At 36.1% G+C, this 14,408-nt stretch overlaps 1 non-coding gene across 1 annotated transcript; it reads left to right on the forward strand.

The window, feature by feature from the left end:
- Positions 1 to 13,969: 13,969 nt before the first annotated feature.
- TRNAW-CCA (transfer RNA tryptophan (anticodon CCA)) lies at positions 13,970 to 14,041 on the forward strand. The gene has a single exon. It is a non-coding gene; the product is annotated as a tRNA-Trp (tRNA).
- The last annotated feature ends 367 nt before the right edge of the window (positions 14,042 to 14,408 follow it).

The raw sequence follows: 14,408 nt of genomic DNA on the forward strand, positions 1-14,408 counted from the left end.
AGCTCCTTGAAGGCAAGGATTGCTTATAATCCGGTTATGACGTTTTAGTGCGTTTAACACCTTGCGCTTGTAATTGTTCAGTAAATATGCGTTGAATGGAAGATTCAGAATTGAGGAAGCATTTTTATGAGCCAAAAGGAAATAGTTAATGGAGACAAAGAGGCTACAAAGAATAACCTACAAAGCCAGGGAGTTTGATTTGCTTATAAATGGGATCTAGAACATAGTTAGAAGCTTTTATTCAAAGTTTAATGAAAGACTTCTTCTCCCTCCTCTAAAATAGAAGGAAATGAGAAGACATGGATTCATACCTGAATTAAATGTTTAGAAGAAGAAGTGAAGGAGATTTATTCTGGATAGCCTTGTTTACTTATTGAAGTAGGATGCATTTATTAAGTGCCTAATAAATACCAGGCACATGTATTCCTAATATCGATTCATTTCTGAATCTATATTCATAAAAGAGATCTGTCTTTAGTTGCATTTTTTGGTATAATGTTTGTCAGATTTTGATGTCAGAATTATCCTGGATTCATAAAATAAATTTGATTGCTTTCCATATCTTTTCCTGTGTTCTGGAACAAATTATATAGAATTGAGTTTACTAGTCTCTTTAAAGTTTCAAATAATTCACTAGTAAAACAATCCCTGGAGAATTTGGAGTAATTTTTTGAAATGTTTTTCATTATGCCTATGGGTATTATTCAATTCAAATTCTTCTAATTTTTATAAATTTTTATTTTTAGTTTATATCTTTCATGAAAAGCACCCATTTCATACAGTTTTATATATTTACTGCATACATAGGGTCTCACATTGTAATTTCATACATTTTACTCTATTTGACTTTAGTACCCTTTTTCTTTCTAATTCAATTATTTCTCCTTTTTAATAATCAGGTTTTCAAGAAACCTATCTTCTCTAATTTTATTGCCAAGAATCCATGGGCTCGTTAATCTATTTTTTCCTGATTTTAATACATTAAACTTTGCTTTTAAACATTATTTTATTTTTCTTTTATTCTTAGTTGTTTTATTATTTTGCTAATTCTTGTTTAATGATAATACGTATGTTTAAAGTTGTGAAATTTCCACTGATTGTAGGCTTTTGCCATGATTCCTCCAGGACTGCTTTCTATTATTTTGTTTTTGCCAAGTAAGTCTTTGATCATCCTTTCATTTTTTACTTTTATTGTATGTCACTGCAGCTATTGTAAGTAGCAAAGAGTTGAATTTTTCTATCCTGATCTGAAGTTTTAAGTATAACAACTTAACTAGTTCATTTTGAGTGTAACAAATGATATTTAGCTTTTTTCTCTGTCACTATCTTTTTAATATTTATTTTTTTCCTTTTGCTATGTGAGTTATGTCATATTTTTTCCACGTATAAGAAAGTTCATTACAACACTTAAAAATTCATGAACATTGACTTTCAATTTTAAATGTTTTAATTACCAAAGAGTGAACCTACATTCTCTCTTCTTATGAAATTTAAAAGCAAACTAATTAGAAAATAGAGGCTTCCTAGGTGGCAGAGTCCACCTTCCAATGCAGAAGACACAAGCAATGTGGGTTCGATCCCTGGGTAAGGAAGATCCTCTGCAGAAGGAAATGCAAACCATTCCAGTATTCTTGCCTGGAGAATCCCACGGACAGAAGACCCTGGCAGGCGACGGTCCATGGGGTTGCAAAGAGTCAACATGACTGAGTGCGCACACACAAACACCCACACACAATTAGAAAATAAAGGAAAGGAAGACCTGCTAACAGTTGCTTGAAGTTTGTTCAGGAATGTGGGGAATGAAAATAGACTATTTTTCCACATGTTTATTTTCTTTTAATTTTAACCTGCAGAGATTAGCTGGGTGTGTTTACACAATTCTCTAATAAATAAATAAATAAACAGTTGAGGACAGTTACTCTCTAAACACCAATGCAACATGCTTAATAACCAGGTGATAAAGGACTTTTTTCCAGTGGAGCAAGTGAGGGTCTATGCAGATTAGAGGCTGCAGAGAGGCCTGTCAAGAGGATATAGATGCCTTCCTCAAGGTATGCATGCCATCTAGGAAAAAAGGAGAGAAAAAAAGAAGCCTTGAAAAAGCAGAAACGGTGCCTGATGGAAAACTGTTTGAAGATTTAGAAAAAGACTGTGTATATCAGATAAAATGAAAATTAACTATAAGCAGTCTCCCATCTTTTAACCATAAGTGACATAGAAACTTCATCAAGATAATGACAGTTACAGATATTTTTAGTGTATAAATTTACACATTCAGTTGTAGTGTGTAAATTTCTCTCATAAATAACATATTTTAAAATTCTGCTTAAGCATGTTTAATGATCTTTTAAAATAATCCTTGAAATTATCAAATGTTGCTAGACCCCATCTGGGTGTGAATTTTGCGTGTTTTTTAATGAATTTCAATCTATACACTTGGATAAGAGAAAGGAAGAAATTTTCCAAATGAGGAAAATTTGCTTTTTTTCTGAAACATTCTTCAATATTGTTTCTTACCCCTCAGGAATGTCAAACCTGTACATACTAGAGTGCTAGGCTCTGCCATTTACTTCTGCTATGTGTTCCCTTATCCTTTTCAATTGGCGCTTTTCCTCTACAGTCTCAGAGACTCATTTTCAGTAGTTCTTTATATTCGATAATTTATTTCAATAATGCTAATTTTTCCACGCTGAATTTTGTAGTTGGCAGACAGCATTCATACTACCTTGCCTCTGGTACTCCCTATATCTCAAGGCCCAAAAGCCTGGGGATGGAATTTTCCAAAATTCCCAACTAAAAGGAGTCCAGATGCAAGCTAAGCTAAGTCTATTGATGAGGGGCAGTCACACGATATTTGAAAGGTAGAAGTCATTTTGCTTTCTTGGTTACTGGTAACATAACACTGGCTTTGGCAAATAAGAATTTTTGCAATGTTCTTCACTTTCTCCTGCCATTTACCTGTATTAGGGTGATGAAGCAGCTATGAATTCAGCAGTGGTTTCCTGCCGGCTGAAATTAATTTTCTAAGAATTCCTTGCTAGAGACTTTTATTACAGAATTATTAACTATGTCTCTGCTATAAAATCCTCCGGGATATATCTCCTTACCAGTGCGCATCATCCTCTTTTCTGCTGTTCTAGTTGCAGGAATTAGAGAAACCTTTTATTATCTCCTTATCAAGTTAAATATGGGAAAGGACATCATTTTCCTGTCACAGTAGCATCTTCTCATTGCATACCACAATTTACATTTAACTATCTTGTTAGACCTCCTCTTAGAAAGGTTTCTCTTCCATCTCCCACTTCAACCCATCTCCTCTTGCCTGGGGAATTTTTGGTGCAATGCAGTGGGAAGAAAGATCAGGCCAGGCCAGCTTATCACATCTATGAAGACTAAGCAGTTTGCTAGCAGTCATGATAGAGAATTCCGGTGCCTATCACCTGACTCCTTTTCCATTTCTAACAAGAATCAGATAGAATCTTGGCATTGTGACCTTTGATTTGGCAGTGCTTGGATGAAAAGAACACAAATAATAATAGATTGATGCACTTCGTCAATATTAAAAATTTCTCTGCTTCAAAAAATATCATGAAGGACTTCCCTGGTGGCTTAGTGGTAAAGAATCTGCCTGCCAAAGCAGAGGACATGAGTTTGATCCCTGGTCTAGGAAGATCCCACACGCCTTGGAGCAACAAAGCCTGTGTGCCACAACTACTAAGCCAGCAGTCTAGAGCCTGTGAGTCATAACTGCTGAAGCCCATAAGCCTAGGGTCTGTGCTATGCAATAAGAGAGACCATAGCAATGAGAAGACTGTGCACCACTAGTAGAGAGTAGCCCCTGTTCTCCAAAAGTAAAGAGGGCTCTCTCACAGCAATGAAGACCCAGCACAGCCGAAAATAAATAAATATTTTTTTTAAGATATCATGAAGAAAAGTGGAAAACTTACAGACTGAGAGGAACTATTAATAAACTATTAATTTGCAAATCATATCAGATAAGAGACATGTATTCAGAATATTTAAAGATTTATTATAACTCAATAATAAAAGAAAAATAAAAAATTTACAAAAAAGGAAAGGATTTGAATAGACATTTCTTTAAAAAGATATGCAAATAGCCAATGAGCAAATAAAAAGTTGCTCAGTTTCATCAACCATACAAATCAAATGCACAATGAAAAGCCCAATGAGCTATCACTTCATAATGATTAGAATGACTCTGATTAAAAAAAAGAAGAGAGACAATACTAATCAATGTTGGTGAGGATGAAGAGAAATTGAAAACCCTAATACAACTGAAAATGTAAAATGATAAAACCACTTTGAAAAACAGTTTGGCAGTGACTCAGAATGTTAGTAATTAGGCAATGCGAAGAGATGACTGGTTGGTAAAGACCCTGATGCTGGGAAAGACTGAAGGCAGGAGGAGAAGGGGATGACAGAGGATGAGATGGTTGGATGGCATCATTGACTCAGTGGACATGGGTCTGAGCAAACTCCGGGGATTGTTGATGGACAGGGAAGCCTGCCATGCTGCAGTCTATGGGGTCACAGAGAGTTGGACACGACTGAGCAACTGATTGAATAACAAAAACAACAAAACATTAAAGTTACCATTTGACTCAGCAATTCCACTATTAGATATCTATCTGAAAGAAATGAAAACATATGTTAACAGAAAAAAAAATTGTACACAAATGTTCATATCTACACTGTTCATAATGGACAAAAAATGGAAATGTCCAAAGACAAACACAATACAATATATTCATACAATAGAATGCTGCTATTCAGCAGTACAAAAGAAAGTACTGATTCATAATAAAAACAGGGATAAAAGATGTCCATCATAAAGACCCCATATTGTATACAGCTCCACGTATATGGAATGTTCAGAATAGGCAAATATGTAGAGAAAGGAAGTAAATTAGTTGTGTAGGACTCAGAATAGGAGGCAAAAATAGGCAGTGACTTCTAATGGGTACAAGATATCTTTTGGGGTTGATAAAAATGCTCTAAAATTAGATTATGGTGATGATTACTCAACTGTATTGATGCATTAAAACCATTGACTGCACTGTACACTCTAAATGATAAATAAACATTATGGCATTAAAGTACATATCAATAAATCTGTTATTTTAATATTTTCTTTCTTAGCATTACAGGAAAGAGACACATAAGTACTCTTCCTCAGTTCAGTTCAGCTCAGTTAAGTCACTCAGTCATGTCTGACTCTCTGTGACCCCATGGACTGCAGCATGCCAGGCTTCCTTGTCCATCACCAACTCCCAGAGCTTGCTCAATCTCATGTCCATTGAGTCGGTGATGCCATGCAACCATCTCATCCTTTGTCATCCCCTTCTCCTCCTTCCTTCAATCTTTCCCAGCATCAGGGTCTTTTCTAATGAGTCAGTTCTTCGCATCAAGTGGCCAAAGTATTGGAGCTTCAGCTTCAGCATCAGTTATCCAAATGAATACTCAGGACTGATTTCCTTTAGAATTGATTGGTTTGGTCTCCTTGCAATCCAAGGGACTCTCAAGAGTCTTCTCCAACACCACAGTTCAAAAGCATTAATTCTTCGGTCATCAGCTTTCTTTATGCTTCAACTCTCAAATCCATACAGGACTGCTGGAAAAACCATAGCTTTGACTAGATGGACTTTTGTTGGAAAAATAATGTCTTTGCTTTTTATTATGGTATCTAGGTTTGCCATAGCTGTTCTTTCAAGGAGCAATCATTTTTTTAATCTCATGGCTGTAGTCACTATTTGCAGTGATTTTGGAGCCCAAGAAAATAAAGTCTGTCACTGTTTCCATTGTGTCCCCATCTATTTGCCATGAAGTAATGGGATTGGATGCCATGGTATTAGTTTTTTGAATGTTGTGTTTTAAGCCAGCTCTTTTACTCTCCTCTTTCACTTTCATCAAGAAGCTCTTCAGTTCCTCTTTGCTTTCTGCCATAAGGGTGGTATCATCTGCATATCAGAGGTACTCTTCCTAGCAAGGGCATAGTACTACTTCCAGATATTGTCCACTACTATTTTGGGAAAAGCCTGGCATTTCCTTCTAGGCAGTTAGCTGAATAACTATACAATGGTCTGAAAGTAGTCACTCATCAAGCAGTTAGTTGATGAAAGAAGAGCAAAAGTGTGAGTTGTCACAAAATTGGCGCCTAAGGTTTCAAGCATTCAGAAAGCTGTATGGGTGAGAAGGGTAGGAATGACCACAGACATCTTGTAAGAGAAGGGTGGCTGTCAGGCCTTCTGGTCAGTGGTACAGGACTTGAGCCTCTAGCATTCCCAAGTCAGTGGCTAGAAGCTTGACTTTCCTCTCATTTGTCTATTTCTGACTAATTGTTGTTCGGTGGCTCAGTCCTGTCTGACTCTTTGTGACCCATGGACTGCAGCATGCCAGGCTTCCCTTTCCTTTACTATCTCCTGGAGTTTGCAGAAACTCATGTCCATTGAGTTGATGATGCCATCTAACTGTCTCATCCTCTGTTACCCCTTCTCCTCCTGCCCTCAATCTTTACCAGCATCAGAGTCTTTTCCAACAAGTTGGCCCTTTGCAACAGGTTGCCAAAGTATTGGAGCTTCAGCTTCAGTATCAGTCCTTCAAATGAATATTCAGGGTTGATTTCCTTTAGGACTGACTGGTTTGATTTCATTGCTATCCCAGGGATTTTCAAGTCTTTTGCAGCACCGCAGTTTGAAAGCACCAGTTCCTTGGCACTCAGCTTTCTTTACGGTCCAACTCTCATATACATATGTGAATAATTTAAAGGAAAAAATTACTGATAGATGTGTATTTGGTAACACCTTTTTTAAAAAGAGTAATTTTGAACATCTATGGCTGAAGTGTTCAAGAAAGCACGTTGATCGCTGGAGAATAAACCATTTGAATGAATCATGGAGAGAAGTTCTGATTGTGCGTTGTATGCATTACAGATGGGGTCATTTTCCCTGAAATCCCACATACGCCCTCAAGCCCTGAGGATTGATTTTCTTCCAAAGACCACTATCTCACCTACTGACAAATCCATATTCCTTGTAGTAAAATTACTTTGATCTTATTTCAATCAAACTAAACCTGGGCCATGTTATGCTATCAGAATTGCCTTAAGCACTTTGTAGAGCTTCTTTATATTGATGATTGATGAATGATATTTCTGCCCGACTTGATTTCCTAAAGTTGAGGAGATAGGGCATAAAATAACCGCCAAATGCCTCTCTAAGTTCTTTACGTATAACTTGTTTATTCCTCACAATACACCAATGAAAGCAAGCACTATTCTTAACCCCATCTTACAGATGAAAAACTGAGGCACAGAGAGGTAAAAGAATCTGCTCAAATTTACTTAGTAGATGGAGCTGGGATAAAGATCCAGTCATTCTGGACCCATCTGCTTCCAAAACCAGCTTGGTAAAGGTTGACATTTGGGTTCATTCTCATGGAAAAGCGTTTATTAAGCTCAGATTGGGCAGAAAGCATGGGAATGAAGTAAACAGCAAATGCAAAAATCAGCTCTCGGAAAAATATGACAAAACTTGGAGACTGGCAAATTATATGAACTGAGAGCAGTGAGGAAACCAGTGTTCCTTGCTTGGCAATGGGATTAATAATGGAGACATTGATCTAAATGGGGTGCAAATGTCTTAGGAGGAAGGGAAAAAATGACCCCAGCTTGATCCTCAAGTATATTTTGTGTATATTCTATTTCTTTTCATTAGAAGAAATTCAGTTTATTAGATGAGTAGAGGAAGAAAGGGGAAGGGAGAGCGTTTCAAAGAATGAGGTTAAAGTCATCACAGCTTGACAAAATCTTCAAAATCAAAAAGTATGCCAGAATAGCAGGTATTTGAGACTTACTGTGAGAAACAAGTTTATTTTAAACACATGTGCTTTCTTAATGATACTGCTAGCTTGGTGGCTGTGCAACGCGCCTTGGGCAGGAAGTGCTGATTTGTTTAATTCTATTAAGCCTGTAAGAAAGGTAAATCTGTCTCCTGGACTTAAAGGACCTCTGCTCCAAAGTAAGTTTGACATTGGCCAATAATCACCCTGACATTCCTGTGGCTTTGGCTGCTCTCAAAGCTGCTGAGTGGCACCAAGAGAAGAGGCTGAGTGAGAAGCCTGCTCACAGCAACAGCGCATCCTTTCAGTGCTGAGAAGGGATAATACCGCCAAAACAGCACAAACATAGATGCTGCCCATTGTGTTCACTGTGCTGAGGGACCTTGGGATTAGGAACGGGAAAGTTCTCAAAGCCAACAGTGGCAGAGGGCACGATGTGCTTCCTGAACCAGGTCTAAGTCAAAGGAGTTAATTGTGAAAATGGTCTTTGAAACAGCATGCTTTACAAAAGTGAACTATGCAAACGGGGCAAACTCAATGAGTACGTGTTATATTTTGGTCACCATTTTAGCTCCAAAATACCATAAGTCTCGGCCCTTAGTAAATGCTCCTGAAACATGTGGTGCCCTTAGAAGCTTGTTTCTGTGAAGGGTGCTCATCCCAGTTTGCAGAGGAGTTTGGTTTACCTTTTTTGCAGTTTGGTTTACCTTTTGTTGCTCCCAAGATTCTGTTCTGTTGCATAGGTCCAGATATTTTAATTTTCCCCAAGTATCATCATCAGTATTAATAGTTGTATAAAAATAAGTCAGGACAGGTCTGGTAGACATCTATTTTATTTCCAGTTCCTGTCATTTTCTGTCAGTAGGTATGAAATTCATGTGCACTGAAAGGTGACCTGCAATAACCTCTTTTTCCTTTTAATTTTTAAAAATCTTTACCAGATTCAAGGAGAATGTGCAGTGCAAAAGCTAACTCATTTTGTCTTGGTGGTGATGGAAGAAAAATTATATGCTGCTCCCCTTAACAGCCAGTTGTGTTGTAGCCTATGTGGCCTGTGAGAGTCATAAAGCCACCAGTATCCTAGAAGGAAGGGGCACTGATAGATACATGATCAATAGATAGACAGATAGCAGATATATGTATGCATATATCACATTCCATAACAATAGGGACTGAGCAGTCTAGTCTTAAAATGTACAGCAAGTAGCTTGAAAATTCTTCCTACAGTAACGTCACCTACTAATTGTAGATCTATAGCAATTTATCATATTGTTTGGTAATAGTCTTTTAATTTTGCAATTAATCCTGTCATCAATGATGTCAACTATGAAAGTTCATGTTTAATTTCAAAATACTTACTAAATTTTCCTTTCATCACAAAGGCCATAGTGATATCACTGACCAAATGAAAACTACAGGATGGACAAAATCTGTTGCGGAGTCAGCAGCATCAACCAAAATTTATTATTTTAGTTAGACTTTGCCCCACAGGAAAATTTTGCACAGGCAACCACAAATGGTGTGTCTACATATCACTCTGTGAAGCATGAGTTTTCATTTAGATCAAACTGATTGGTGGAAGTTAATGTTGCTCATTTTCAATTCCAAGATTTTATGCATGTATGAAACAGAAAGTGATAGCAGAAAATGCTGTGGTCCCATTAGTAGCAGAGTTTCTCAAGTTTGAAGGATGTCAGTTTTGTATCAGCAGATGCCTCAGATTGAAAATGAGTTAATCCCAATAGCTGTTCTTTTTTTCCCATGTGGTTGCTGGAATCACAGTGAAACTTTTGGAATGCATTCTCCCGAAGGTGAAGCATCTGATATAATTGGGAATGTGAAAGTGTGAGAGTGAAGTTACAGACTTGTTTTTATGGTGATACTATGAGTAGAAAATTTTGTGGAGCACGTCACCATGGTGACAACGTTTTCACTAAATTAAGAAATCTATGGAAGAGAAATATTTTTGGAATTGCTTGTGGTACATACGTAATGTATAAATTCATCCAAACAAGCTGTAATATTCTACCAGCTGAATTAGAAGCTACAGTAGTCAAAATCTACAAATATTTTTATATGTACACAATTGGAATAACTAAACTTTTGTAATAAAACTAATACTGAATTAAAAAAATCTTCAGCATGGGAATGTACTCTTTCTTTGCAACATCTCATCAGTAAGATTTCAGGAATGTTTGCGCCTTTGAACAACTACTTTATAAATCATCCTTAATGTCCAACAAAGATATTGATATTTTTGTAAATTATTTCTCTAAGTTTTGATTGCATTTTGTTCAAAGTCAGCTGGAATTTTTTTTAAACAAAGTATTCAACAAATGGTGTGGCAAGAAAAGCAACCTCAGGTTGAAGCTTTTAGCAAACTGAAATTGTTGAAGACAGTATCTTGAAAACAGGAAGACATTTATCTCTACAAAAGCAATGAAGAGATGAATAAATCAAAGAATGAGATCACAGACAGCATAAAATTAGTTTTGAAATTACATAACATCTTTGGAACATCTGACTTGTGGGAAAAATTAGTTGATAGATCTCCTATTTGTAATTGAATAAATTTATGTCCTGTATTGAAATAAAAGAAAACTGAGAAAGCCTACAATTCTGCAGCGTTTAAGTTTGGTAAACTTTCAAGAAACTCATAAACAGACGGGTTATTTGACAAATGTTGTCTTATAAAAATATTTGTTGAAGGACACTACTTTAAATGGAAGAAAAAAGGCAGTGTTTGTGAAAATATTTGGGCTGAAATATTTACTGGTTTCAGTATTAATAAATTGGAATTGAGAAAATATTTTACCAAACAGAATTTTTTTAGAGATTGCCACCTTACTTAGCACATTTAGAGAGAATATTTTCTTACCTCTTTTCTACAAAGGAATCATTAAATAAGCTGTCGATGATCTCAACTTTTTAAACATAGAATTCTAATTCAAAAATATTGCGGACAATTTTATGGTAAAAAATAAAAATAATAAGTCCATACCTTACAAACTGTATTCTTTGGTTATGGACATGAACTTAGAGAGATTTAGATAATCAGCTGATTAAAATATGTAAATATGTGCCAAGAATGTTTTTTTCTTAATAGCTTATAGAATCAATATGGATCTTTTAAGTTTCTTTCTAATATATATGAAAATATATATTAGCTTTATCTTTAAGAAAAAACTCAGGTTTTGAAAGTAATTTTTGAATAGAATTGCTTTGTAGGTCCATGAAGAGAATATAATAAGATTTTAGGCAATGAATAATATTTTTGAACAATAGATAAACTTTCCAAAATGATACAAACAATTATTTTAGTACTCCTTTTGCTCTCAAATGCCTCCCATAAATATTATGGGCATCCAGGTTAGCTTCTGAAGACTGAGAAAAAGCTATAACTTTTCTGCTTAGAGATGTTGTTACTTAATGCATCTAACATTCATGTTAATCTCTATTCAAGGAGTATTGTGACCATGGTAGAATTTCTAAAGCTAGAAGAATTTCTAAAGAAGTAATCATGTTTTAGCCAGGCTTTAGCCCATGAGAAATTCAGTGATTTCAACATTCGAATAGAGGAACAGTCTTCATACAAATTAAGACTGTTATATATTGTTGGATGAAATGTATGAAGGGGTATTTCTTTACTTCCTGTTTTTTTTTTTCTTAATATCTATATAAGAACCAGTCATCAGTGCCCCAGCTGCTCCTTTTCTATGACTGCAGTATAGTTCTGAAATTATGGTCCTGGCAGTGACATAGTAGTGAGTAGAGTGGTGATGAATCAAAGTCTGAGGTTTCTTCCTACTGTATAAGATTACAAATCACTTCATAGGATTGAAAGACTGTTTATTCCTTGGTGGGCTTGTGGGGTTCCCAGTAGAAGACAACCTTTTCATTTATACACTATTTGCAATAATTGAAATGATAAGTTAATCCTCATTTCATATTTTAAAGTTGAGAGGGAGGCAAGCTTATTTTATACAGTAAAGAGCAAGCACAGGCTTTGATATCTGAATTTAGGACTTAGATGAGGCAAACAGCCCTTCCCTGTTCCTGGTAGGATAAAATAGGACATTTTCTAGGTTATTGGTATTAGCTGACAAAATCTTCCCATGCCAAGAGTAAATATGTCATAATTGCACTGTATCACTGAGTCAAAGAAATGGATGTACCCCAGAGCTTCAGTTTTTCCCAGACTTGACTCAACCATGGGTCATGGATGACACACATATCTACCACGAGAAAAAGCTTTCTGGGTCTGTGAAAAGGAGAACATTGCAATTAGTCATATTTCCACTTAAATTACCCATGTCACTCTTCTCTGATTTTTTTTTACTCATATTGCTAATCAAAATAATATAAAACAACATATTGAAGCACTTGTACATGTTCAGTTCAGTTCAGTCACTCAGTCATGTCCGACTCTTTGCGACCCCATGAATTGCAGCACGCCAGGCCTCCCTGTCCATCACCAACTCCCGGAGTGCACCCAAACTCATGTCCATTGAGTCAGTGATGCCATCCAGCCATCTCATCCTCTGTTGTCCCCTTCTCCTCCTGCCCCCAATCCCTCCCAGCATCAAAGCCTTTTCCAATGAGTCAACTCTTCACATGAGGTGGCCAAAGTACTGGAGTTTCAGCTTTAGCATCAGTCCTTCCAATGAACACCCAGGACTGATCTCCTTTAGGATGGACTGGTTGGACCTCCTTGCAGTCCAAGGGACTCTCAAGAGTCTTCCCTGGAATAAAAATCTGACAATGATGGCTCCTGAGATTATAAATTAAAATAATAATGACAGTGATAAATAACAGCAATAATAATAATGGTAACACTGATGTATAGCAGGCACCGTGCTCAGTATTTTACATATTTAATTTTCCCAACTGATTCTTTAAGATAAATCCTATAATTATCCCAATTTTAAGGATTAAGAAACTAAGGCACAGAGAGGTTAAGTCATTTGCTCAAGGTCACATAGCTACTAAGTGAGAGAACAAGGAATTGAATCAAGCTGCCTGGACCCAAAGGTCATACTCATAACCATAAGCTATATAGCCTTGCATTACATCAGGTTTGCATCCCTGGAAGGAACCTTACTTCAAAGTGGTGAGCTCTCATTTTATATTCTAATTTTTTTAAGTTTCCTTTTATTTTCTATTTTTTCCCAAAAGTTTAATGAGAAACATGAGTAATTAAAAACAAAAAATGATAACAGTCATTACAGTTTTAAGTTTTTTGCCTTGTCTCTCCAGCCACATTTCAGTTTTCTTGAGAGCAGCAGATATACATCCTTATATCTTCCCACGTGGTGATATAGGAGATAAAAAAAATACCTCAGACCTCAAGGAATATACATATATTAAGTATATATATTCACAACGGTATAACTCAGTGTGATAAACTATAGTCATATTATAAAAAGACTATTTTAGCTTTTGTGGACAAAAGGAATTGGGTATATAGTTAGTTTCACTAGAATGTTATCATTGCTATTCCATTGTACATGAGATAGTGTTCCCATTTTTTTGTGTTCTTCTTGTCTTGTGTTTGTGCCTGTATATAATAATTTATTATGTTTCTTTTTCATTCTCTATTTTCTGTCAGATTTTTTGATGTTTTTGTACTTTCATAAAATAACTAGGAAGTTTCCCATATTTTCTATGTCTGAGATCAAACAAAAAGTCCTTAATTTTTTAAAATATGGAAAAATCGAGCACAAAACTCTCTGAATCTGGACATTTTTCTGAAGTTAACAAATACACAGCTGTGCAAAGTGCCTTGTTACACCTTTTGACTATCTCCCATATTCATCCACTCCATATTTACAGAGTTTAGAGAGTTTATTAAGGTGTTAGCTTATAGCTCTGCTGGGTTATAGATGAATACAGTGAATAAGACAAAGCTCTGAAAATTACGAAGCTTAGTGTAAATTACGAAGCTTGGTGTAAATTCAGTTTTAACTGTGGTCCCTTTTTGATTTCTAAAATTATTTGAGTTGTTTTGAATTTCTAGACTAAAATTTAAACAAAATTTTGCTCATTTTAGTTTATTTACTTTTCCTTAAGAATCAGTTATCAGACTCATTTATTTATTCTTTCTTTCCCGACTTCCCTGGTGGCTCAGGGCTTAAAGCGTCTGCCTCCAATGCAGGAGACCCAGGTTCGATCCCTGGGTTGGGAAGATCCCCTGGAGAGGGAAATGGCAACCCACTCCAGTACTCTTGCCTGGAGCATCCCATGGAGGGAGGAGCCTGGTAGGCTATAGTCCACAGGGTTGCAAAGAGTCGGACACGACTGAGCGACTTCACTTTCTTTTTCTACTTTCTTAGTAATTAATTGAGATTCCAAATATTTTCTCTGAAAACAGATTTAAATTTTTAAAAAGTTTTTGGCTGAATGCTTAGTTGTGCCTTTTTAAACAGCCCAATCCTATAAACTTACACTATTATTTTTGAATACAATTTTGGTTGCATTCTATATAGCTTGATATTAGTATCCTTGCTGCTGCTGCTGCTGCTAAGTCGCTTCAGTCGTGTCCGAATCTGGGC

Source organism: Budorcas taxicolor, chromosome 9 (assembly GCF_023091745.1).
Source record: "Budorcas taxicolor isolate Tak-1 chromosome 9, Takin1.1, whole genome shotgun sequence".
Classification (NCBI taxonomy): Eukaryota; Metazoa; Chordata; class Mammalia; order Artiodactyla; family Bovidae; genus Budorcas; species Budorcas taxicolor.